Source organism: Amblyomma mixtum, chromosome 2 (genome assembly GCF_055824585.1).
Source record: "Amblyomma mixtum isolate Tamu chromosome 2, ASM5582458v1, whole genome shotgun sequence".
In the NCBI taxonomy this organism is placed as follows: domain Eukaryota; kingdom Metazoa; phylum Arthropoda; class Arachnida; order Ixodida; family Ixodidae; genus Amblyomma; species Amblyomma mixtum.
In genome coordinates, this window is record NC_143013.1 from 257,855,578 (window position 1) to 257,883,145 (window position 27,568).

General features: G+C 47.7%; 1 long non-coding RNA gene and 1 other non-coding gene across 2 annotated transcripts in view; both read right to left on the bottom strand.

Annotated features, from left to right (window-relative positions):
• Positions 1–27,568, bottom strand: part of LOC149363662 (uncharacterized) — a 123,677-nt gene that overhangs the window by 65,788 nt on the left and 30,321 nt on the right. The gene's annotated exons all lie outside the window — the stretch shown is intronic.
• TRNAT-CGU (transfer RNA threonine (anticodon CGU)) lies at positions 7,880–7,951 on the bottom strand. The gene has a single exon. It is a non-coding gene; the product is annotated as a tRNA-Thr (tRNA).

Consider the following 27,568-nt stretch of genomic DNA (forward strand, 5'->3'; position numbering starts at 1 on the left):
GCTGCCCGCAATCCTGGCCCGCGCGCTGCTCCATTCCATTCCATTGTGCACGGCTGTTTGGCATTGCCTCACCGTGCGCCGTTGCACTGCGCCATTTTTGGGCTCTCCAATTAGCGTTGCGTGGCTGCGTGCAGCACCGATCTCCCGAGGTCACTCTCTAATTCATTTCTGTTTATTATTCTTTTCTCTGTAAAAGCCGGTACGCCGATCATTGATCGCGCCGTCTGTAGCCATCCGGATTCATGGCTTGCAACGCAAATGGGACGACACGCGTGCGACACTGCCGCCTAACAGCAGTGCCTCTATCGGCATCAGCGGCATTCCTTTAGCTTCTGTCGGTATAGCTAGATTCGCGGAGAAAAAGTGGCGCTAGTAGTCAGCGAAGGCAAAATGCAATCGACTGACAGGCAGACAAATCGACTTCGTCGATCGATATATCGATCGATTAATTGATTGATTAATCGATCAATTGATTGATTGATTGATTGATTGATTGATTGGTTGATTCATTGATTCGTTCGTGCGTTCATTCATCCATTGATTGACAGATCGATCTCTCGATCAATCTTGCAATGCTGTTGCTTCCTTTCTTTTACAACGATAACCCTGGGCATTGAATAATTCTGGGCCATACGCGGCTAAGTTGGGAAGTCATAATGGGAGGCAGGTTCGATCCCGGCCGCGGCGGCTGAATTTCGATTGAGGCGAAATTCTAGAGGCCCGTGTACTGCGCGATGTCAGCGCACGTTAAAGAACCCCAGGTGGTTGAAATTTCCGGAGCCCTTCACTACGGCGTCCCTCTTAGCCTGAGTCGCTTTAAGACATTAAACCACAATAAACCAAACCGTAATGGGAGGGCTATGGTCCTACGTACGAAAGCAAATATATTTCTAAAGCTATTATCACGCCGTAATCTCTCGCGTGCGAGCAACAAGAAAAAAAAAACAGTATCCAGACAAAGAAACGTTTCCTTCGAGTTTTTCTTCTTTGTTTATAATATGAACTTCGAAAGCGAATCCAAGGTAGTTCATTATTTCCGTTTTCTTACTTAACAGCGCAGCTATAAGGGGAACCCTGACCAGCGTGATGGAAGGGCGATATCGCGCAGCGGTGGCGGCGCTAAGCGGCAAATAATTATGCCCTGTGCCAGTTGTCGCCTCAGGGGGGAGCCGCCCGAGCCTCCTCCGAGGCGCTAGAGGCGACGAGACGTTATTAAAAATGCCTTAAATTATAAATCCGCGCCGGCAAGCGCTCCCTTCCTAATGGCCGGCGCGCGGCCAACGAGCAATGCAACTTTTAGCTCCCACTTACTTCATTCGCTTATCACCCCTTCTCCCTTCGTTCGCTCATCCTCGCAGCTTTCCTACTGACCTCTTCCCAGTCTTCGTTCTATCCTTCTGTTAGCCATGAGAGTGCGGGAGAAGGGAGAAGGCGTGCATAGAGGCTGTTACACCCTGCATATCGGAGTCTGCGCGTCAACTCTGCTGGCCTTAATTGCTTTGACGCGTGACGGGATTCTTATAATTGGGCGGCACTGTTTGGTTTATTAATGACGTCCGCCGAACCGAGCGTGCGCGTGTGTGTGTGCGTCATGCGAAAATTGTTAATTCTAATCCCGAAATCATTAAGCGCCACGCGACGTCTTCGGTTTATTATTGATCCCGTCTTTTATCACACGTCACAGCGCGCATACCCTGCATCTCAAGTTCTCGGAGTTTCTTTTCAATCTCGTTCCCCTCTCCACGTTTTTTTAATATTATTTTTCAATCTCGGATAAAAAATGCCTTGTTGGAGCGACGGGGCGTAAACGCTTTCAGGCAAGTTTGATCGCATTATAGACGGGTTAAGCGGGGATAATGATTATTTCCTCGGGTATTGCCAACGCACCAGTGCTTGTAGGCTGAACCATTGACCCATGCAAGCAGTTGTTGGGCTGCTATACGTGCCGTGTCGACGAGGTGATTGATCATTGATGTTCATGCATCAGTAACGCCCGCTTGCACCGTTCGCCTGCTTTCGTGAAACAATTTTCTGAGCTGAGCCTAAGAGTAAAGGAACGTGGCAATCTATCAACTAGCATATTTTATGCGTGTTTCTTTCCTGAGTGCGCAATTAAATTGGCCGGACTTCTCCTATGCACAATGTCTTGGGGGTAACCTCTATTTAATTAAGCTGTAGCAGGAATTCTGGAGAAGGTAAGACCTCAGGTGTATTTGATTTATATCTTTGAAATCGAGTAATGTTGTGGGCGAAATGAAGTGACAATACAAAGCGGGCAACCAGGTGCACCTAAACAGTTGCAGTGCGCTCGCTCTGATGTGACGTAGTTAAGCCATAGAGAAACATACTAGTTGAACGGCAACACTGCACTTTTTTATTTTAATATTCTGCGCTTATCTCCACGTTGTAGTTCCTAGAGCCCCATCTCATCGTCGCAACGCATAGCTTTTCAAGGTACCAAATAAAGAGATCTTAAATCAGCAAAAAGAAAACATTAAACCGAAAACATTTTCTTTCAGCACACCACTGCTACATTAATTGTGTGAAACTTACTGTTGCAAACTGTGAAATGCGTTTGTATTTGTTACTGTTGTTTTGTTGCATTAGTACTGTTCTGTGTTAGAAACTCCTGCTGCTTTACTGTTGCTGAAGCCTCTGAGAACAGGAACAAGTCAGAACATTTACACTCCTTTTAATACGACAGCGTTAAAGCGGACATTGGGGGGAAAAGACTGGCGCGTTGTCACGCTAACTCAGGATTGGTCGAGAGGGCTGTGACACACCTGAAGCTGTGAAATTAAAACGAATGAAACCTAAGTTAAAATACGATTATGATGTCACAGCGTCATTGAAATCTCGTTAATACATATAAGGGTGTAAAGTAACTTATTTGTGTTCAAGGAAGGCTGGAGTAATTGGGGATCGAACCGACGACCCTTGCGTTTATCATTAGGTCATTGAGGCACGTTCGTTGGGCTTGGTTAAAGGAGACTTCTGTTGTTTGTTTGTTTTATTTTTGATCATCACGTCATCCGTGTTTTGGCAACACTTTGTGTGTGTTGTGGTGTTTATGTTACTTTCTTATATGTTATTATATGTTACTTTCTTACTGGATTACTATTGCTGTGCTTTTAAATGTTTTTACTGCGGTTGTATTGCAGTTTAGTTACTGTCCTGGCGGTTTTTGTTTGTTCTTTGGCTGTAACTGATCTTTATTCCTTGCATAGCTAATACTTACAAGTACATCTAGTTTCTCACAAGAGGCCCCATTGCAGCTTTTCGCTTCAGGACCTGTTTCTGTTATACATACTCTGACACATTGTATTCACTGACAATAAAATTGAACTTGAATAGTAATCGAAATTTAGGGTTATTAATCATCAAATTAATAAACAGGCTACAAACATCGTTCAAGTATACCAGCGACCCGTTTACATTGCTTGATTGGGCGTGGTAAACTATGTTTATTGTGACGTATTGTTACTTACTATCCAATAAAAAAAGGTTTCGAAACGGGGCCCAATTTTCAGCTGTCTAGAATCTGGATACATTCAGTCGAGAACAACTCGTTCAGCGAATCCGCGTGGTAAACGAACACAACCGAATAATATCGCAACGAAGCGAATACCTTCGGCTACGGATTGACCCCACGCGCCAGTGGGACAGATCCGGACAATGATAATTGAGGATCGCTGTAAGGAAAACGATATAACATTTGTAAGAAGCTTATAGGTCGCATAAACCGCATAGCCCAGCTCGTCGCATGAGGATAATTGGGCCGTTTCACTGTAACGTCACCTCTCCGGCGTAACAGGTCTTGTATAGTTCCGTGCAGTGTCCGAGCGAGGCGCATAAAAGTTTGCCTGTTATAATCTTTAAAAAAAAAAGTTAAGAGAAAATGAGCTCATAAGCGTGCTTCAAGAAGACAGCTTGACGCTTCCCTCCAATTTTCCGCTCCATCCTACGCGTACTTCTAAAAATAAACGTGTTTTCGAAGTAAGCGAGGAGATCTCAAATCCTTTTGACTTAAAAACCGAGCTCCTTGTACTATAGTTGGCGCTTCGAGAGCGCTTTGAAAGCGAACGAGGCAGGAGACGAGAAACTGTGCTTAAGGGGCCCAATTTTACACGCTTCCTCACGCTTCTACCGTCACGGTTGGGGCGCGATGAATTCGGCGCTCTGCGCTCGACGCTGGAGACCGTGTTCTCCACAGAGAGGCGCCAGTGTTCACACGTGCGTAAAGTCGGCGCCGCAAGTGGGAAACCACGCTTCCCGGAAAGAAAGCCGGACGTTTCGTTTACGTCTTTCTCCCCTCTCCCAAACTTCTGCACCTTCTGCTAGTAAGAACAGCAAGGGCATCGAAGAAAGAAAACCGAAACCACTCTCTCTCTCTCTTTCTTTCTCGCTCTCTTTTTCTCTCTCATTTTCCTGACACTTTGTCACCGCCTTTTCACGCTCGCGTGGCAGTTTTTCCGCACTTCACGAGAAAAGCCTCCTTTCGTTTCAGTCTTCGACTTGCAGCTTGCGACCGCAAGAACGACCTCCCGCGGTTCGGCGTGATTAGCCCGCGGTTAGGCAAGTGAGACAGTCTGGCCCGGCCCGACCCGGCCTGGCTTGCCCAGCCAGTGAGCTCTTTCGTCAAGCCGCGCGCTTAACCTCTCTCGCAACCGCAGCAAACGTCGCTTCCGTTCGCAGAACGCTGCAGCCTGCAGGGTGAGGCAGCGCGTTCGGCTAGCTAGCTATCTGCACAGTGCAACGTACTACCTCGACGACGACCCCATGTCTCATTGTCTTTGCAGCTCTGCCGGCTTCGGCCTTTCCTGCCCGCAGCCGGTCGTTCTAGGTCCCGTTAATTACCGTCCCACGCGAGAAATACGTCTCGCGCCTCGTCACTTTCATTTTTTTTTTTTTTTCCCACGCTTCACTTGTTCGTTCGTTGTCGCCTCACGCCCACGCTGCCCACGCCAAGAGGCGTTGGTCTCGCACCGGGGGCGTCGAGCGAGCGCATCTTTTCTCGCGAGCGCGTCTTTTTTTTTTTCGTGTTTATTTTTTTATTCTCCAGCGCAGTCGGGATGCAGCGAGCGAGACTCGCTATGGTGTTCTCCGTTCTAAGCGCGTCTTCATGAAAGAGAGAGATAGAAGAACAGAGAAAGAGGAAGACAGGCGTGTTTGTTCAGCAGAAACGAGGAGGAGGTGGAGAGGGAAAGAAAGCGCTAGCTTTCGTAATGACGCGTCAGAGAGAGAGAGAGAGAGAGAGAAAGAAAGAGGCTCCGTTCTACACCGAGGTCGCCGTCGCTCGCGCGCGCGTCGGGTTATTACACGCGGGGATGGAACCCGTGGAGAGCTTCGCCGCGAACAAAAGCTTTGCGCGCTGGCCTCGAAATCCGTCGCTGTCGGAGCAACCAGCGCACGCCCCTTTGCCGCGTTCGCGCGTCGAGCATGTACTACGCATCATGCGAGATTTGCACCGCTTTTCTGTTTGCATAAGTGCGGGTGGGTGAGCCAACATGTGCGTCCGAATTATTGAGCACTCTTTTGGACATATATCGCAGGCTCGTCATTTATCTTAGCCTGCTCTGGTCCCGCCTTCCCCAGCGTCGATCAAACGAAACTCCCTGAGGTCGTCATGATTTACGAATGCATTACCAACGCACCACATCACAAGAAAGAAGGTCAAGGAGGCAAACAAACACGCACGCGCGCACACACACAATGCAGCTCCTATTTAGCTCCACCTGAGCAAGTTAAGGGCGCTGGCGTTGCAGTTGGAGTGGTACTGCGCACGAATAATCATGTGAGGGCGCTCCGCCTCGTAGAGACTCAATCGTGGCAGACATGGCTGAGATCACGTCCTTTGATTGCGGGGCTTGAAACTTCAATTTTTTGATCTCCTTGACGAAGATTCTTTTCAACTCCTTGAATAATGTTTGTCATTGAGTGAGCGGTGCCTTTTAGCTGCGAGTTTTTTCTCTTATGGGTGCCGCTTGAGACGGCATTGAAATGAAGAAGACCAGCGCTGACTGTGAAGCCCCGCTCAACGGACTCATGCCACCCTCATGCCACGCAGATAATTTATACTGGCGTTGTTTCTAGGGCGAATGCGTAGCCACCCGAATGCTTTCGCTGTGGTATACACACTACGCGGCAGCGTATTGGTGCTCGCTTTTTTATACAGCGAGAGCTGTTAATGCAATGTTTCCTGGTTGCGCGTTGTCGTTGGCGTTGTAACACAAAGGAATGCGATGAGGAAAGGAGAGAGGGGAGGAAAGAGTTGCGCCACCCAACGCTGACTCGTCGGAACACTCTCGTCTCTAGTGACGTCATGGTGGGAGATACGACAGGTGCAGTGTGCCGCGGAACAGCTCCTTTACGTGACAGCGCCCGGCGCACCCTACGGCCCGTGACAGCGACCGGCTTACTGCTGTTTCCTCGTTTTACTGGCTGCCATTGGCTACCACTTTCTCTCTTTCTTTCACCTCTTTGCACCTCTTTCTCTCTTTCTTCTTTCACTACCATCTACCTCCCTTCTATTACGGCGTGGTTCCGGTATCCACCGAGATATGTGAGACAATTACTGCGCCATTTCCTTTCCGCAAAAAACCCATTTTCCATTTAAGATGGACAGCTTATAAACTACGCTCCCGGGAGTTGTTCCGCCTTCGCTGAAATGCTAGAACACGGGCGTCTTTGCACTTCATCTGCACCGAAATGTGGATGCCGCCGCCGGCTTGGAACCTGCGACCTCATGCTAGATGGCAACGCCATAGCCACCGTGACAAGAATATTGACACAGTATATACGTACATAGCCACATACCGCACCAGAAGAGCGTGGAATCTGGTGTGACGCAAAGAAAGAAGCAACTAACGGGCAAGTCGCGCGCGGCGGCTGTAAGAGACACTCCTAGGATAAAGTACTGATCGAGGGAGAGGATCTTCCTTTCCATTCTTTCGAACATAATACTGGGAGGTTACCGCAATCGTTGACGAAGCCAGCGCACAACAATAGCGGCAATAAGCACGACGAAGTTGCAACACCACGCGCACTACACAATACCTGCAATAAGTACGGCTAGTATTCGTTTCGAAACTCGGATTACATAGCCACCGTTGTTCTCAATTCTCCTTTTCTGCCTGTTCTTTTGTTGTTGTTTTTATTTTTTTGCTGTACGAGAATGCGCACTGTGTGTCGTTCAAATTATTTTTTGCTCTTACTCTTTTTCCCTCTGTCGTGTACCTACATGGTCGTGGGCCCACGATCCTCACCATATATGTTCTCTGTGTTAAAATAGAGAAATATCATTCCATACACGCCTGTTGTGGCCTTATCTATGCAGGGTCGCGCGCGCCATCGGTTACAGCACTGATATCTAACGGCCACATCGGTTTCGAACAGGCCGGTGTACTCGAACATTTTGCACAACAGCGGCCTAGGAACATAGCTTGAAGGGCAAAGTTTCACCAGTATGCAGAGAAAGGTGGTACTGCAGGGTTTCGCTGACTTGGAAGAAAACATCTGTGTAGGTAGTGAAAGTCGTTTTAGTGCTGAAGTTTGACAACGAGCGCCACCTGTGAGCGCTGCACACGGACAGAGAAATGCGAAGCATCCGGCACAGTCCCAATATACGCTTTGGCTGTACACTTCACGTTGTACTGCATACTAGGCCGAGGAAGCGCTGGAGTTTGATGGCAGCACGGTACATTACTGCGCCTAATACTGGCTTGGTCGAAAGAAGTAACACGACTCTCGCGAGGAGGAGATTTCCTTGCAAAGCGGTGAGAGCTGGTTTTCTTTGGTACAGTTTTTGCTGCGTTGCACCAGCACTCTTGCCGTCATTTCTCTTCCGAGTTGTATAAAAAAAAAAAAAGAGAAGTATACGTGCCGCCAGTGAGGATCGAACTCACGACCCCTGGTTTACGAGACCAGTGCTCTACCGCTGAGCTATAGCGGCGGCTGCTCGGCGGGCTCTCCCGAGCGGAAGACAATAGCGCATGCGGTTTTTGTTTGTTTTTTTACAGAAATATTTTTAAGGGAAGGTTGGGGAGGGCAGGGGGGGGGGGGGGCAGCAGTCAGCGTATTCTCCACTGTTAGCGAAGTTTGTAAGAACGTTAAATCGGTCTGTGTTAAACGACGACGTTAAAGAACAGTCAGTCACTTTTCCTAACCGCCGAGAGAAGCGTTGTAATTTTTTTTTGTCCTTTGCTTAGCACGATAGCAACGCGAGCCACATTGACCCCAGCATCATCTTGGTAGTGTTCGCACACACTTGTAAGAAGTCTGAGTGAGTCAAGATTTTCCTCGCAGACGCATTGACCCAACCTGTTCGGCTACTGCGCCTCGACCCAGCATTGCGTAAACGTTCTCATGAACTGAGCAAACCTAATGCCACTCGAAAAGATGACTCATTGCATTTCACTCAGGTCCATGGTGCACGCAAATTCCGCTCGTGTAGCGTCTTGGTACAGGTACCATGTGGTACAAGCCTGCACCCATCGCGCTGTAAGCTCAGTTGAGTTCGTATTTTTCAGGGACACACTGCGTGTAGCAACCGTGGGTTTATGTACGAGTTTATTTCGGAGCCTACACCATATACTTTCTTGTTTCTTATTTAATCCTTTCGTCGGTGTTGCCAATTCCCTCCTCCAAAGTCTATAATGCTAAAGCGCATCAGATAAGGTGAAGATTGCATTGGTGTACACAGTCGTGCCCCGTTAATACGACTCCCGTTAATATGAACCACTGGAATTAGGGACGGTTTTTCTAGGAATCAAACCTGTTCTATGCATTTACGCCTCTTTAATTTGGAAACTCGCTGTCCTGACCATGGACAGGGTGAAAATACACAGAGCCCAATCGGACCCATGTATTTTTGTCCCGTTAAAATGGACAACCGAGTGCGCTTCCCGAGTGCACTTACCAGATGTTCTGCCCCTTATAGGGTTATGGGTTATGGGAATTTAACGTCCCAAAGCGACGCAGGCTATGAGGGACGCCGTAGTGAAGGGCTCCGGAAATTTCGACCACCTAGTTTTCTTTAACGTGCACTAGCACCGCACAGAAGACAGGCCTTATAATTTGAGTGGGGAACACCAGCGAAAGGAAGTGCGAATATGCAAATGCCGTAGTAGTGGTCTTTTTTGCGTGTGCGCGGTTTCATGCTTGATAGTGCCAAAGTGACCAGTCGACGCGCCTTACCATACGCCGCGTTGCGTGAATAGCTGCAAAATAAATCATCTGTAGGCTCAGTTGAAAATCACATTCCGCTGCTGTCAGCTAGGTGAGTAGAGTTCTTGGGTTAATTAGGAACAGTCAAAGTAGGAGATACTTCACTACACTAAGAGGCACTATTATGTGTGTGGACCACTAGGCGCTTCAAACATGCTTCAGCTTACACCGCATGATCTTCAAGATAACGGCGACCGGAATATAATGAACCTATAGCTGCTAAGATTGTCCGATTTCCACTACGTACACTGCCCGTAAATATGCACAGAAGCCGCTTGTAATAATAGAATATTTTTTCAAGATATTTCTTTTTATTTTTCTTCACGATTCGTTATTACGGACAACTCGCTTTTGGACACTTTTACTCGAGAACCAAAATGTCCATACTGTCACGTAGTGGTGACTGCAGTCCGGCGAACAGGAAAACAGCGAGAATGGCTTCTAAACGAAACTCTTTATTTGGGATGACTTGCGCCCGCAAAGAACATAATCACTCGGCGGTCGTCGAACAGAATGCCCGCCGGTCGGGCTCTTTTTAGACCTAATAGCGAACTTTCGAGATAAAGCTTGGAAAGTTACCAGAACATTCTGGAACAACGTAGAATCGGTTCCGCCTGGATGCGATCAATCGAGGTAAATCTAGGCGCGTCTTGCATCACAAAAAAAGCGATAAAGTGGCGTGCCGGCAGCTTAGAACAATGAACAAACAAACACTACAAACATGCGCGACAATATTAACAAGGCGATATACTGTAGTTAGATTCTTCTGTACATTGAGGAGCCCAGAGTATACGTGCTCGGGCGACGGCGAGAGCACCACGATTCCCTTCTACGGACTGGTGTCTGGGTGCCTGAATAAGTCGCGCCCGTACACTGTTATGGCCCCGATTCTTAAGGATACGAAATGCTTCCCTGCCTACTCTACCTCTAGTGAAGTTTCTGCAGGCTTCTCGGGATTCTGCAAAGTATTCGCGCTGCCTTGCGTATAGAGATGGCCAGTGCTGGGTGTTCGCACCTGATGGATGCACAGTTGCCTAGCTTCCCAAGTAGGTTAGCCACCGTGATCGTCATGACTGCCTTGGCCGGCAACGGAGTGCTAACGCCAGCCCCAACATTATTAGACTAGGGTAACGTTTACCAGCCCCACTGGCCATAAAAAAAAGCATGATTTTAATGGCCGGTTTTTACACTAAGTATAAAGAGATTTTGCGTGCGTTCTTGTGCGCTATAAGTACAATGCAGCCGAGAAATAGGCGGAAAAAACGAATCGGCATAATAAAAAAATAAACAGAGTTAGAAGAAGAGGGTGTTGAATCAATATGGACGATCACTGGGTGCTCCGGAGCGATCACATGAAGCAGAACAGGAACACGTGGAGAATGTAGACAGAAGGCAGCACAATAATGTGTGTGCTTGTAGCGCTCCCTCTGAGTTCCTCTCTTCAGTACGATAAAGTTCAACGCATAATTTCCCATGTAGGTACAGCTTCCGAAGTGCCTGTGTATGTCGAGTATTTCGAACGTCTTTGCGAAGCAAGATGGACACAGCCAGTTTTCTTTCCATTCGTGCAGTTATTCGTTTATTTCTGTTTATGAGCCTACGCCAGCTCCGCGTTGAGCTCTCCAGTATAGATGACCTACTCCTTTAAGAAGGCGTCGCCAAGAGTGCCTTCTAACTACCGCATAAGAGCCATTGTTATGACTGCTTTTAAGCTAGATGCCTGTGAGATGTGCCGGAGACACGTGTACATATACGGTAGTAAAGCGTTCACCGAGCTTTAATGTTCAATTTACTCGATTTAACTACAACCACGAGGAATTAAAAGCACGTGTCTGTAACGCTTAAAAGACCACTAAAGAGCGTTTAAGTTGTCACTTGTAGCTCCTAGAAAATCGTCCATTTAACCGTGTGCAGTATACGTATAGGCTCAATTTTGCTCTTTATTAAGGCGAAACCCTTTATTGCCTCATCGTTGTCGACAGAAGCTTGTCGGCAGAAGGTTGTCAGCAGAAGGTTGTTTGCAGAGGTGTCACACTTTTCGGTTCGTCTAAATGGTTATGACGTCAGAGTGCGCGGATTCGCAGTAATGAGGGCACCCACGGATGCCTACGCCCCCTTTTGGAGCAGACGACAACTAATAAAATAGTTGTCGTCAGCTCCGACAGGGGGCGTAAGGCATCCGTGGGTGACCACATTATATACCTCATTACTGCGAACAGAGCCATGGATACAACCGAACTCATCGAAGCAGAGAGAGAGTCGTGCTAAAAGCAGTCAAAGTCGGCAGTCAAAGTGTGTAGTTGTAATGTGTAATCAAAGTGTGTAGTCAAATAAAGCACTAGTACAGCACTAACAGTCTCGCAGCCAATGCCAAACAGTGCGCCAAGAAAGGCTTTCACCTTGCAGCACTTTAGAGAGCCAAAGTGCCCCCTGAATTTTTTGCAGTACATCGACAGCCATGGACGACCCTATTATTCGGTGGGAATGAGGTATAGCCGTTTTTGCGCTCATACACAAGCACAGATGCATAGGTGGCCTTCCGTCTGTTACGGCGGAGACGAAAGCTTCTAAAAGGTCACGCCACCTGTGTTGTATTGTACTCCTCTATTTGACAGGCTCAGCTAATTCAATATGCAAGCCTCGCGAAGTGGCGTAAGCGTGAGCACATTCTGCGAGCTCATGCTTGGTGGCGTGCGTCGTGCGAGCGTTGGTTATGCAATAACAAAGGCTGTTTGGTAACTAGAGCTCGATTGCAGAGATAGAATCAAAGTAAGGAGGAGAAGTTGGCCGACGCTCACAGCATGAAAGGGTAACAGAGTTGCTCAGAGTGGCGAGAAGACGCAGCAAGCAAAATTCGAAGCTCTATGTACCGTTCGCTGTTTGATCGCTTTCCTTCGCTCCCGTCACTCGCGCTCTCATGCATGATTTATTCCCTCTTTCCCTACGTTACTCCACCTCCTCCCCCTCCTTTCGCGTTGTTTGCCTCTCCTTAGTAACAGGATCTTCTTGTTTTCGAACAGCCGAGGTTCAGAAATCCGCGGCCTTCTTCAAAACACTTGCGAGTCCACTACCCGAATGGCCTGGGGCGTCGCATGTATGCACAAGCTGCCGACCAAGATTTGAAAAATAGGGAAAAAAGCAGGGATCTGGGGAAGAGACACAGGAGTAAGGGGAGGGAGGGGGTGAAATGGTCGCCTGCACGCAGGCCTTCCTCGCAAGTCTTGCACGCATTCTCAGATCGCGCGTCCACTTGCAGACGCAAGAAAGGGCAACTGCGAGATTCGCGGGAGTAGGGAGAAATTGGGAGGAAGGACGAAGAAAGAGTAGTCGGTGAGCGGAGAAGTAGGGAGAGAGGGTATGGTGATGTGGAATCGAAGACGGGAAAGGCAATACGGGGCTGCCGCTGCCGCGTCTGGCGCTCCCCATAGTCGTCGTCCAAGTATGCATAGGGAGAAGCGGGATTGGGAAACATATCCCGTCGGCGTCTCCCAACAAGGCCAGGCAGGCAGGCAGCGGACGGGCCGTGTCGTTCCCTAGGTACACACACAGGCACACAAGGGGCGCCGGCATACGAGAGCGCTCCGAGGGGGAAAGAAAAATATGGACGGAGTATCTCCTCGTCGTCGTCCCGGAAAGGGGAGAAGATAGGGAAGCGGCGGCGGTTCACGCAAGCGGGTCGGGACCGTACAGTGACTCCATTAGGCGCGCGCACCCTTCATCGCGTGCGTTGTCGTGGATGAAGGACGACGTGTCTTTTTGGGTCCTACCCTCGTAGCTGCCTGCGTGCTTGGGTTTGCTGGAGGTGCTGTTGCGTTTGATGCTCTCGATGTTGACGCTTTGCCATCCTCTCTTTCCCCGCTTCCGCCAACTTTTTTTTTTATTGTATAGGATCTGCCGTGTGGCGTTCTCTTCAAATGTGTACACATAAGAGTCGGAAGTGTGCGAAAAGAGGCTGTATTCGCTGTAGCCTCGCTTGAGGCCGTCGCGATGGCGCTGGACAGGGGAAGAGAGGGAGGAAGACAACGCGGCAGCTGGCTGAAATAGGAACGACAGAGATAAACAACGTCTGTCCTGTTGAAGTAGCGCAGCGAAGGTGGATCGTAAACAAGATGAGATAGACATAGTTATCTGAAGATAAATAAAAAAAAAGTAAGGAGTAAACGGGCAGCCACACATCCTGTGGAAGCAGGCGGGGAAAATTGAGGAATAGGATGTCTTAGTGGGAGGCTCACGCGAGACTGAGAAGGGGTAGAAGTGAAATAAAAGCAGCCACCGAGTAAAAGAATGAAGGAAAGAGTGCTTACCGCGCAAGATTTCCCCGGCTTTGAGAGAACCCTATAAGTGTCCTAGATTTTTCTGTTCTTTGATTTTTTCCCCACACCCTTCAAGTCAGTTTGTTAGCTGTACTTTTTTTCTCCTTTCGTCTTACTTCTTTAACCCAGTGTGGCGTCGTTTATGTTTTTCGTATTGCGACCTCTCTACCGCTGCTTTCTGGTTAACCTACACTCCACAAGATCCATTACCCAAGCTCGAATGCCACTATTACGCGCTCACGGATCGTAACGCATCCTCTTCTTTTTCACAAGTTCTTTACGTCGTTCCGGTGTCTTGTTTGCTGTTTATGCGCTTGTGTGTGCATTTTTTATATAAGCCTTGATTCTTTTTACATCCTCGTCAAGTGTGTAGCTCTAGATTTCTATTGCTTCTTTGAAAGATGTATATATTTTGTTCAAAAATTGAGAGAGCTCGGCACAAACATCTCTCGCGGCCCTGCCGAGACATTACCTCATTCCATAAAAGCCGACGGCGTAGGAGGTGGTGATCATGTGTAGGTGGAAGAAGCTGCTCCATGGTTGCAAATCAGCGGTTTTTATCTGCGAGCTTTTTTCTCCGTGCATTAACGAAAAGAACCAGCTTATCACTGTTATTTGCCTTCCAGGGCACAGGCTCATTCGACTGCCCCGTGTGTTTACCCACCACTAAGCCTCTCAAAATGCCAAATAAAAAAACTTTTATACGAAGCCTGTGGAAATCTTGAAAGTGTATGGTCGCAACACCATACTCCAGGGTTACTATTTTGACCAAACTCAGTGTTTACCATGCTTCTGGTCACCGTTTTTTTTGTAAGTTTTTGTGTACAGTACGCCACTGTTGTATTAATTCGTGTAACATTGATTTTGGAGTCATTATTTCAATTCGCTTTGCCTTTTATTTTTCACAGAAGTTGCAATGTAAATCTATTCGATTCTTGGAGCGAAAACTAGGCACTTATTACCGGCTAAACAGTATTTGACGGATGTTTTTCGGTTGTAAATTTTTTGGTTGTTCACTCCAGATAACTAGTGCATCCGAGAAACTCGTCGCATCACCGGCCCCAACTGAACTGATGTACTTTACTTTTCAGCGGCCATTTTACCTGCACAGAGCCCCAGACCAAGATGGAATTTCCGCCCGAGTCCGTGCATACTCGCAGTTTGAAGCAGTCCACTGGAAACGATGAGGGATGGTTTGTTTTGTTTTTGCTTTATTCTGCTCTGTTTTCCCCTAATGACATATTTATAGCCACCCACTGGGCCAGCTAAGGTACAAATGAAACGAACAGTAAACACACACAGAAGCGATGTTGTCACTCCCACCGAAACCTCAGCTGTTCGCCTTTCGGAAGCTGACTGCAAGGACAGCAAAAGGCACATAGCCGCTGTAATTTTTTCTCGCAACTTCTGTCTGAAAAGTGTGCACATTACAAACAAACAAAAATCTGGGCACAAAATTTCAATACCAACAGTTGAAGCAAATCTAGGCAATTAGAGATAATGAAGGCTCGCACCCACTCTCGCTGTTTTTTCGTCTCATTCTTTCACTCTCTTTTTTTTTCGTTTCATCCGTCCATTCTATCCAAGCTTGTGGCCATTTAAATCTCGGACGGGCCGATGGTGCACACAAAAGGAACTGTGAAACGCACTTTGGAGACAGAGTGCCCTCGCTGGCGAACCTATATTGTTCCCACTTGGGCCATGGTGGAGGAAGGGGGTGGAAGCAGCGATTGTTTGTAAGGGCATTTAAATAACTAAATAAAAGCAGGGGAGAGGGAAAGACAGTGCGCCGTGTGGTACATGCATCGCTACTCGTCAATACCAGACAGAGCGAAGGGGGAGGGGGGGGGGAGTGGAAAGGAATAGAACCGCCGTTTCCACGTTTTTTCTAATCCGCCTCCACGCGGAAAGTGAAAGCGACAAGAGAGATAGATAGATAGAAGGAGAGGTACGTCGTCGCAAATGTCCCGCAGCCGTTCGTATGTATATACCACGGGCCACAACATTCTGCTTCTCTTCTGCTGCGCTGGTTCCAAATTCTTTTTTTTTCCTTCTGAGTAGCCGGTCATGGCCAGCCATTCGGAGACAGCGGCGCGCACTGCGCAGGCCTGCCGTCGGTTCCACCCTCTTCCCTTATTCCCTTCTTTCTTCTTCCTCTGCTCACAGTCGCAATGTGTCCGGCGCCGCTGCAGGCGTAGCATTGTGTTGTTCCTTTCTTGCAGGCGCCTGACGCTGCGGTTATTAATCTCCGGTCATGGGGAGCGCAAGATGGGGATGCGGAGGAGAAGTCGGGAGCGCCACAGGGGAGGAGAGGACGGAGGATGAAGGATGGGAAGCGGCGGAATGGGGAAGAGGAGGAGGTTGGGATCGAGCAAGAGGACCTTGGCCTCATTTTCCTCTTCCCGCCGAGCTCGAAGAAGGCGGGTCGTGCGTTTCCCCCACTTTTTCCTCTCCCACTGTGTGGGATCGATTTAGGGAGGATGGGGAGCTGTGATAGGGGAGGAGGTGGTGGCATGGCGCGAAAAGGCAGGGGAGAGATGGGTCCAGAAAGGGGAAGGAATGGGGTGAAGTGGCGCTGAAAGAGGAGCAGACGATGAAAAGGTAGAAAAATGAAAGTCGGGCAGCGGTTTTCGTTTTTTCTTTTCTCTTCGTCTTCCCTACAACCTCCTCTTTAGTTTGTTTCCTTATATTTGGTTGCTTTACTTCCTCTCCCTCCTTCTAATTGAACTTATAAGAGAGAAGGTGTCTGTGTCTGTTCCCGACACCAGCTGTATAGTTGTTTTGTGTTCGGTTAGCTGCAATGTGATATGTAAGAAGCAGTAACAGTGTGAGATCAAAAGCTAAAGAAAGATCACGACCTTCCTTATTTTTCGTGCACATTTTTTTCCAAGCGACTACGCAAGAGCGAGCTTTCAGGGAGCAGTGGAGACGCTTGGGTGCGCTCGGTTGTTTCAAAAGCATGAAACATGAAATACCGAACACAAGAAGCGTTTGGGGTATCGTGCGTATGGCAGGCTAACAAAATGAAGAAAATGTCGCTGTAAGGGTAAAAACGAACGCGGGAAGAGAGACGCAGTATGGCTGCTAGCTTGAACTTGAGAGTAAACGTAACTATGAAATGATGCGAGAAGTGAGGTAAACAGCGGCCGAGTGTTAAAGGGGCTGCGAAACACTGCTGGATGGGATACCGGCTGTACTTCAGGTGGATTCTTTATGTCACACAGATGCTGACTTAAAAAGAATTACAGGAATCGATGCACAGGAACAGGAGTTATTCAATGAAGAAATTTCAAAATAGAAGCAAACAAAACGCTGTCCTCAACTCTATTTTGGCGGGGCTTCCCACTCCTATTTCGCTCTCCCAATGACGGCACCTGGCGCAACCAATCAAAACAGCCTGCCACAGCACGCTGCGGAAGTTTGCACTCCATGGTTGCCTGCTCTCTGTAACTCGTTCTTGCTGAGATTAGCAGCGTCGTTTCCATGCCAGAGCCCCTGGTGGTGTCTTTTTAATTTACTTGCTTTGCAGGGCTTTTATCTAAGACGAACAAGTTGTTTTTGTTGATCTAATATAAAACGCAGACAGGTGACAAAATGTGTCTCTATTTATTCACACAATCCGCAGTATATTTACTGCTTGTACAATCATCAGCTCGCACCAAGTGATGTCATATCCGCTGCTAAAACCCGCCACTGAGTGGGGACACCATCAGAGCCATGAATTTGTTTTTGGGAGGACATTAAAATATTAAAAAACTGAATATACGCGGTATTACCGACGCCAATAGCACAACTGTAACTCACTGTATGCAATAAACCGGCAAAACAGTCAACTAAGATTGTGTTTCATTCAAATATAATGGTAATAATGGTATATTATCATTATTACCATTATATTTTTCTTTATTTATTTCATAGTTTCACATTTTTAGCACCTGTCAGTCACCGCCTGTGTCTTGGCCTATCCCCCGCAGTGGGTACGCGCCATTATTTTGAGGAAAACAAGGTGGCGCAGCAGTGGCGTTGACCAACGACCAAACAAACGAACATAATGCAAGCGTGAACGGCCCGGCGTAATTTGGAAGGAATGCGTAGGAAAATAAATGTAGCGAAATAAGCGGTGAAGATTGTCCAAAGCAGAGGTAGAAAAATTAGAGCGCGCAAGTTGGAACAACAACAAAAAAGCGCAGATCCGGGGCGAAAATAAACAATGCTTTTGTAAGCGCGGCAAAGTGGTCAAATGGAATAAACATCGACACTGCATGTGACCTCGACGAAAGGTGACGGGATCACAAAAAGGGAACGCATCAAGGTATAATGACTCAACGAAAGGGAACATGACATCGAACCCTATCTCTGTCCCAATCAAATGGGGAAAAAAGGAGATAAGGGGAGGAAGGGTGCACCGTAATGGTTCCCCTACAGCATGATTGGAAAAACGGCGGGAGCCCACTGTTTCGGCGAGATTGATTTTGAGAAGGCGTTTAAATATAGAGCGAAAGCACGCTTTCTTTTTCCCAGTATTACATTCGTCACACACGTCTCCCGAAAAGTTTCAGGGGGATGGGGAAATGGGGAAAAAAGAAACCAGGCATTGGGGACATCCTCCCTCAGACTGGGGCGGCAATGTGACTGCGCACTCGCTAGTTCCCGCGAGACTCCCCGAACACGAAACCAGGCGGCAGAGGGCTCCACCGAAGCCAAATAAAAACAAAATGAGAAACAGCAAAGCTCTACTTGGCCCTACCGTGTCGAGGGCAAACATGTATTCTGCCACCGAACACCGGTCAAGCTGAGTTCTTTTCTTTCTCTTTACATTGCAAGCAGACACGAAGGACGGTGTTTCTGTGTGTGCCTCGTTGATCCTGACCGTGGGGGGGGGGGGGGGGGGAGGGGGATCGTACAAGGATTTAGGGAGCAACCTAATAAAGGGAGAGCTCCCCAAACCAGGACACGTGTTGTATTCGTTTAGCCGAAAATCTCTCGGATTTAGGATGGAGCGGGAAGAGCCAGAGGGCTACCAGCACCAGTAGTGGGCGAGTTACAGGCGAATACTTACAGGGTGTAACGCAATATCTGCGCCTCCGGGAAAGTCTTCGTGTTCTGACTTATAGGTGGTAAAAGGAGAAGACATGGATGAAAAGGGCAAAAAGTTTGAAGGCCTAGCACGGGCGAAACTGCTTCGGGCAAGAAGCAGAGCGAGAGAGATCAGAAGAGCAACTCGGCAATCTGAACTCATGTCCCTTCGTGGAAATAATAATAGTGAAGAAGGTAGAAAAAGCAGGGTTTTTGCTGTCACGGCTCTCCTCTTCCGTGTTGTAACCGTGTACGGCTAAAAAGGCCTAGCAGCCCGCTGTTCTTTCTTTCCGAATGTGTTGCTTTCGGGTTGCCCCACGTCAAAGGGCTTCGCAGAAAAGAAAATTAAGAGAAGACGAAAGAAAGAAGGCGACGAAAACAGAGCTCGTAGAAAGGCAGCCAAAGAAGGAATACAACAAGCACGCAGTACACAAGCCCGAAAGAGGCGTAAAAAAAGCAGGAAAATAGAGTCACGGCTCCAAGTTTCAAGTTAAGGTCTGGGGTGAGTACGCACGTCCCTTCTAGCGTCAGCGATGCTTTTTTCTCCTCGTTATCAAACAATAATAGAAGCAACGCCGCTTCCCATCCCAAGTGATTCGAGTGGATTGTGAAAAGTACGGGAATCGAAAAGAGAGAAATACTGTGGAGGAGCATCGACAAATAGTATATGGCAGAAAGCGCAAAGTCGCTGTTTGGCTACAACGTTTGGTAGCACGGTCCAACGTCCACTTCGAGAAAGAGGTTCGTGTCCTTTTCGGAAAGTTGTTCGCTCCAGCAATCCATCGACAAAGGGGCACTCGCAGAATTCGAAGAGCGTTAACACGCTTCGCTCGTCGAACAGAAAGCAGATTTTTTTTTCGTCGCTTTTTTATCGAAATGTGTACGCCTACACTTTTCTTTCCCTCCGTATTCGTTGTCAAGCAGTGACGCAAAGCTCTACGGACCTTCGCAACTGTCGCCTCGAAGCGATCTCGTAGAAACACAAACTGAGCTTTCTTTCGGGAACAGACCTTAAGTGTGCCAGCTCTCTGAGAGCGCCCTCACATCTCGAAAATTTTTCATAAAATTTTTGAATGGCGCAGAGGAACAAACACAAGAAGACACAGAGTCAGAAAGAGCGCCTGGCAAGTGGAAACTGCGATAAGGTTCGTGCAAGAGGTCACAGGCGCATCTAAGAAAGGTGAACACAGGAAAGAGCCCGGAGTAGAAAAAATGCGTTGCAGAAGTACTTGCTGTTGAGCTATTTGGTTCATCACAAAATATTTTAATGGCGCAAAGGAACAGACAGAGGTAGACGCGGAGACGCTCTTTCTCCGTGTCTTCCCCTCAGGCACTCTTTCTGTCTCCGTGTCTTCCTGTGTTTGTTCCTTTGCGCCATTCAAAAATTTTATGATGAACCAACTCGCCCAACAGCAAGTACTTGCGCTCACACCTTGTCTAAGACGTCGTTGACATGTAACTGATTTATGCGCTTGATTGAAGGGCATAGTGAGCACAATGGAACTATGATGGACGACGTAACTATAGTGAGATACAATTCATGACAAAAGCGGGAAATACCTTGAACGCAGGCCTTCAAGCCAGTGGCGTCGACCGACTGTCATGCCGTAGCGGTTAATTCCATTTACGAAGGCACCAGCCAGCCATCTGCGATCACACGTCACGGGGATTAACCGTGACGTCATAAGAACCGGTAGCCACCATTGACTGGAGGGCCTCCTTTGAGGAGCATTCGCCGCTGCGTTCTTGAGTTGTACCTTACTATAAAGCTTACAGGCTTCGTGACCTTCGTTCCGTGGTTATGCGCCACGCTGACCCCTTACCTCCTGAGCTGCTCAGACAGTCGTATAATCGTACGACTCTATATGAGGAGGTCGTGGGTTCGAATCGCTTTGGTTTGGTTTGGTTTGGTTTGGTTTATGGGGTTTAACGTCCCAAAGCGACTAAGGCTATGAGAGACGCCGTAGTGGAGGGCTCCGGAAATTTCGACCACCTGGGGTTCTTTAACGTGCACTGACATCGCACAGTACACGGGCCTCTAGAATTTCTCCTCCAAAGAAATTCAACCGCCGCGGCCGGGATCGAACCCGCGTCTTTCGGGTCAGCAGCCGAGCACCATAACCACTGAGCCACCGCGGCGGCTGAATCGCTTTGGTGACATGTGGTTGTTCTTTGTTGAAATGTATGGCACTACTAAATTCCTTTTATGCAACACCACAAAATAAAGAAAAGAAAACATTCTCCAATTGTTTGCTTCATTTTGATGAATGCTGGTCCCGTTAATATTTGAATTTGGGTGTCATTATTTACAACTGTGAGTTTTGATTCGCGCTCGTTAGAGGGAACAGGCGCCCAGGGCGCTAAAAACAAATCCCTGACTGTAAATCCGCCACCTTGTTAGAGTGCGCGCCCGTACAGCGCGCAAATGAGCGGCCCAGTTTGCACGTAGGGCGCCTAAATACAGCGCGTTGATTGGCTATGCGTGGGTTTCCATACGAATCGAGACGGAGAGGGAAACAAGGATTCTTTGCGAAAGGCGGAGCGGAGGGATTGGAGGCTTTACTCGGGGGGCATTCTTCTCCAAACGCGATCGTTCTTCGCAATCGCTTAGCCGCGGAAAAAAAAAAAAGACACAAAAGAAGTTGGAAGGAAACGGTGGGATTGCGAGACCCGAAATTGGAGTCTTCGGAGCCACCAGCGAGAGTGTTGGTTGCCGCGACAACCGATCTCCCAGCCGAGGGGACGCCGACGAATCAGGGAAGGAGCTGGCTATAGCGCGCGCACCGCTTTCAGTCGGTCGCGGTTCGGGTCCCCTTTTTTGCTCTCTTCTGTGCGGGAACAAATGAAGAGGCCGAGGAGTGGGAATCCATTCTATACGCTTCGCGAGTGGAGCGACAAATCGAATGGCCCCGGTCTTTTCCGTGGAACTGGGTGCGTGTAAAAGTCTTATTAGCCCCCTTTTACTTTCCGCTCTCGTTCGACTCTTTCTCTCAAAACAAAGAGAGAGAGAGAGAGACAGGACTTCGCTTTTACGGAAGCGTCGTTTGCTTCGGCTTCTCACTATTCGCCACGAGACAGAACCTAACTTCACTTAATCGGCTGTAGTTTTGAAACGTGCTTCTGAGCGCGAAGCCGTTTTCGGCCTGGGTGACCTCTGAGAGCGAGAACTCGTGACATGAATGGAGAACAACAGTGCTTTCTTTATTTTCCCTTCTTTTCGTTTCTTTCCTTTTCCTTCTTCCTTTCTTGCTTCTTAGTGTGTTTTTTTTTCTTTTTCCTTTCTTTTTTCTCTTTATTAATTTCTTCCTTTCCTTCCATCTTTATTTCTTCCTTTCTTTCCTTTTCACTTCACTTCTTCCTTTTCTTCTTTCCTGCATTCTTTCTTCTTTTTCTTTTGTCTTTCCTTCTTCCTTTCTTTCTTTTTAGTTCTCTATTTCTTTCCTTCTTCTTTTCTTTACTTCTTTCTTTCCTTTCGCTTCTTTCTTTCTTTTTCCTTTCCTTCATTCTGTCTTCCTTTTTCTTCCTTCCCTTCCTTTGCTTCTTTCTGCCTTTCGTTCCATCGCTACCACTTGCATGCCTCTTTCTTTCATTCCTCATTCTCACACTCGCTCCATTAAACATTCCCTCTTTTGTTCGCTCAGGCGGTCTGCGTTGTCCGTGGAGCGTAAGACCGAGTCAGGCGTGCACGAAATGCTCTGCTCCGCCGCTGTGGCGTATTATATCTTTTCTTTCACAAAAATAATGGCTGTGGTTTGCAAGATGTTGCCAACGCTCAACACACCGCACAGGTGAACTTTGCAGGCTGGAGTGAATGTTAGTCGGGCACGGACTGTAAACAAGCGTCAACTGACCACTCTTAATTGTTAGCGAAACCGTACTTTAATGTGACAAATCAGAGACTTCGAAATACGCGACCACGTTTGTTTTTCATTATCAATGGGGTGCCTCGATGCTTTCACTTCCGCAAAATCCTCCGATGAGCGATTACAAAGCCGGCATGCGAAAGGAAAGCAAAAAAATAACTTGAGGGGACACTTACGCTTCGCCTTAAGGCTATGACCCGATAACGTTATAGGTCAGTCACAATGTGTAGCTAGGATCTCTCGGCAGAAAATGCGTAAATAAGCGTCTATGAGGACGGAATTTTTTTTCTTGCCAATCTCGACACGCTCATCAATAAAGTGTGAAGGTTTAAAATTTTTCCCCCTTTGGATGATAAGTTCCACCTGAAAGGGATGTACTTTATTAACACGCCAGCATTACTTCGCTCATGCGCGGCGTTAACAGCAGATTTTAACAGAAAGTGGGAGCAGAAAGTGCGGACACTTGCCCGAGCTTACCCAAGTTACTCGATAGTAACTTGGGTACGCTAGGGTAAGTTCGGAGGAGCGCCGCTCCGGCTGCAGCCAATGGGAGGATAGCTCGGATATAGCTCGGGTAAGCTCGGAGGAGCATCGCGCCAGCTGCAGCCAGTGGGAGGAAGCTCGGGCAAGTTCGGAGGAGGGTTGCGCAAGCTGCGCGAGAAGTTGCTTGGGAAGAGCAACATGATGTCGCACAATCCCTTCGGGTGGCTGTGACAGGAACAGCCACCCGCTAATGGTATGAAGACTGGCCGCCAGCTATGAATGTTCAGTAGAGAATGACCAATTCTGCGTATGTGGGCATTGACCCACGTAGCTCCGAATGGTGTGCGGTTTTTCGACCAACGCGATCTAAATTACACATAATCGCCATCGGAAACAGCAGTAGGGCAAATTGCTTTCGCGTTCATAGTACGCAAGCAGACTTAAGCTCCACCAGTAGTATTTTTTCATGCTGTGCAGCGCTAGCTGTTGTTAGCTCTTTACTCGCAAATATGGCGTCGGCGGTGCCGTTCGCGTAACTCTCTGCTGGCACCCTCCGGTCTCTCAGGCAGCACCTGCCGGTGGATGCACCTACGGCTACCCACCAGTAGAAATACATCTCCCTACTACGATCCCACCCACCTTCCACCCATCATCTCCCGCACCGCCTAGCCCCTCCCGGCATCTCTCGAATACGAGACGGAATGCCTTAACCGCCAGGCAACAGCTTATGGCATCCACTCCGATATACAGGGTGTGTCATTATGACTGAACACACTTTCTTTAAAATAGGCTTTTTGAGTTATAGAAGCGCTTTTTTCGGAGTAGCATTGTCAGTGGTGTAGGACATCATTATATAGCTAAGACGTGCTAACTAGAAGGCTGGTTAACTAATATTGAATAGTTCACTTTTTAACTATTACTGTTAGGCTCCTTAATTATTCAGAGAGGAGCAGCCCATCGTAATTAATATTCATATCAGTTTTTAGAATTTCTAGAACGCAGTTACCGTCGCCGCTGTGGCCCAACAAATTTCGCCTATTTCGACCAGTTACGCGCACTGGAGAGGTCCTCGGTTCAGGCTTTTCGAAAGCGCATGTATTTTGGTGCAATGAAGCCGAAATTTGTTGGGCCATAGCGTCGAGGGGACCGTGTTTTCGAGGTTCAAAAACTGATATGGATATTACTTACGGTGGGCCACACGCCTCTCAATGATTAATGAGCCTAAAAGTAAGAGTTATAAAGTTAAGTATTCAATATTAGTTAACTATCATGCTAGTTAGAACGTATTTGCTGTATTCTGGTGTTCTACACCGCTGATTATGTTATGCCGAACAAAGCGCTCTTCCAACTCAAAGGAACTATTGTAAATAATTATGTAAAGTCTTAGGTGAAACACTCTGTGTATTAACAATAATATGTGTCCACTTCTTCGCGATTACAAGTCAGTTAACTTTTGATCATTGTCGTTACAAACTCCTAACTGTCCTATGATTGTTTGTCCCTACTTTTATACCACCAAGGCCTATTTTCGCTGACATTTGGCGTGTGGGACGCTAACGTCGACTGGGGCCTTTTAAGCGAAAACAGTCCTGCGTAATAAGGCTTATCCACTTAGACGACGGCACCGCACATCAGACATTATTTACGTAACTTGTTTGCGTGCCGTGAATGCTGACCTTCAAGGGGATGGAATTTAACGGTCGTTGTAGGGATAACGACAGGTGACACTTTTGTTGGAGTTGAAAGCTCTGCGTGTATTTAGTTGCTACAGCCTCACTAGATCCGCTCGGTAGAAAGTGCAGCGCCGTATTTCTCAGGTAGGTTACCCTCGTTTTACCTGAAAGGCAGCGCTTTAGTCTCTTATGCAAGCTGAATGATTTTGGCTGCCTCTACTCTCTTGCCTGACCGGCTTAGACCGCGTTCCTTTTATACATGAAGTATTTTACACAGGGTGTAGCTGCCATTTTGTAACGGCTTAGTTTTTAGGTAGCGAAAGACAACGCGATTATCTCTAGTTGACAGTGGCTGTCCAAGACTGTTTGCTTCGGGACATTTGCGTTCTACGTTTCCTTGCTTTTATTTCACAAAAAGGGCGCAGTATGGAGCACCTATTATCCTTCAATGAAAATCAGTGCTCTCATCGAACTTTTGCTACGTGATGGCAATTTTTGAAGGCTGTGTTTTTCAGCACGGACTGCGTTTGCACATTTGATAGCAGTCTAATGCGCCTAACCACTACCCAAGAGAGACTCTACACTCTAAACACGAATAGTGTGTGCTGGAGTAAAAAGGGAATTAATTGTCCTCTAATGCACTTCCTTTTACGGGCACTGTGTTCCGCCCTAGCCCTGGCGTATATTTCCACCACTTAAAATATGGAATACTTGCGGTTCACAACGCAATCAAATTCTGTCTTCAAAATATGCGAAGTTTTAGCAATTAATAAGATATTAACCGAGGTTTCAATCCCTTCTATTTGATAACCTCAAAACCTCCAGTGCCGCGTTAAAAAGCCTCCTCCCGTTTCCAACTCAGTTACTCTGCTTTGCTGGGGGAATATGCCTTCGGCGTCAAGAATGAACATTCCATATATTTAGCGCTATACTACTCCGGGACTTCGGCAGCATGCTCTCCCTAAAAAGCTGGCAGTGCTTAGCTCGGCTATGCCAGGATATACGTAGCTGAAGCTTGTTATCAGGCATGCGACACAGCTGGCGAAGCGAGCGGAGGCGAGCACAACGACGAGGCAAGCGGTGTGACGTCATACCAAACGGCGGCGAAGGCTTCGCGGCGAGGCGTGCGATGTGACGTCATGCCAGATGGCGCGGCGAGCGAGCGGCGTCCGCCAGCTGCGGCGGTTGCTAGGCAACGGCTCGAGGTCGGTCTCTGTGCCTCCTCGGAGCACCGCCACAGCGGAATCGCAAGTTTGTGGCCAATGTAGCTTTCGCTACAAAAAGGGAGCGCACTATAGGACTCTTTTTACTCCCCATATAGGCTTAGTCGCGTTTAGAGTGCAAGAAGTATTAAAGGTCAACAAAAGACGTCGAGAGAGCACTGGCGCACAGCTTATTCATCACTCAACAGCGCAGACACACAGTGCACACACGGCTATCGTCAGTCAGCTGTTGATGTAATCAGTGCCTTGTAGTTTCGTCATCCGGATGAGCACACGAGGGGATTGAGAAGAGAGATGAGCGAAAGCACGGACACACGGAAAGCACGGACAACAGACAACAGGCGTACATTTGCAGGTACGCTGACTCCACGTGGGGCATGAAGGTGGCGAATTGCAGATGTGACGCTGAGTGGCGACGTCACGACCCAAAGATTTCCGCCTCCGAGAGCGAATATAGGTAGTCGGCGTTTTAGAACTCAGTACTCATCCACAAAAACAAGTCAACTACATTCGGCTCTGTGACCCAACAAGTTCTGGCTATTTCGAAGAGTTACGTGCTCTGGAGAGGTTGCTTCCTGCAAAGTTCCGGAAAGAGCTTGTATTTTGGCTCGATGTAACCAAAATTTGTTGGGCTACAGTGTCCCGATTAACTGCGTTTCCAAAATTCTAAAAACTGATTTAATGTTATTTAAGATGAGCTACACACCTCTCAGTGAATAAGGAGACTAACATTAATAGCAAAAGGTTTACTCAATTTTTTTTAACCAGCCTACTAGTTGGCACGTCTTCACTGTATTCTGATGCGCTACACTCTTGATAAATGCTATGCTGAGAAAAAAGCGTTCGTCTAACTCAAAACGCCTATTTTTTAAAAAAAAATTGCTGAACACCTTAGATGAAACACCCGGTATAGCCAACACGGGCGTGCTGACGAGGAAGCTTGGGGTATTGTTTAGGTGTTTAAACTCTTTTCGGCACATGAAAATAAATTTGCTGCGTAAAACTTTCTGCATCATATTTCCGAAACATGCGCTTTCGGGGCACTTTGGCGGCTCTCAAATCTTCCATGTTCCTTTCCGCCTCACTTACTAGCGCAGCTGCACAAAGGTGAGCTGAAACTTGTTCGACTAGAGTTCAACTTAAATGCAGTTTTCGGGGTGTAGGCCGTGCTTTGCTCCTTACGATACCTTTTTTTCGTTCTTGGCGTGCCTAAATTTAGCTTTAGTCGAGGGTTTGACGGCATACCGTCTGGTCAGGAATCATGGTGATGAGGATTGCTGGTCACTGGCCAAAGTCAATAAAGATGGAAAGAGGTTTAGGGAGCGGTACGGCTCCCTTGTTCACTATGAAGCAATCGGCGCACGGATCCGTCCTTTTGTACCACTCAGTAGCGTTTTTAATCATTTAGCATAGATAGGATGTAGAGTCCCGTCATTCCTGTTTAGTGTGTTTTAGACGATGTCTGTATGATAAGCGACTCAAGATTCTGCCGTGCTGATGTGTTCTTTTCTGTTGTCTTTACTTGATCCCAGTTAATCTCGTGGCCGGATTCTTGCACATGCTCGGCGATGGCACTAGATGTTACTTTCTGGTTTCGGACGTCGTTCTGGTGCTCTCTCAGGCGTCTCCTAAAGTCCTTTGTCTCACCAATATATATTCATGAGCAATCGGCGCCGTCAATTTCATACACTACGCCTGGAAACCTTTCACGA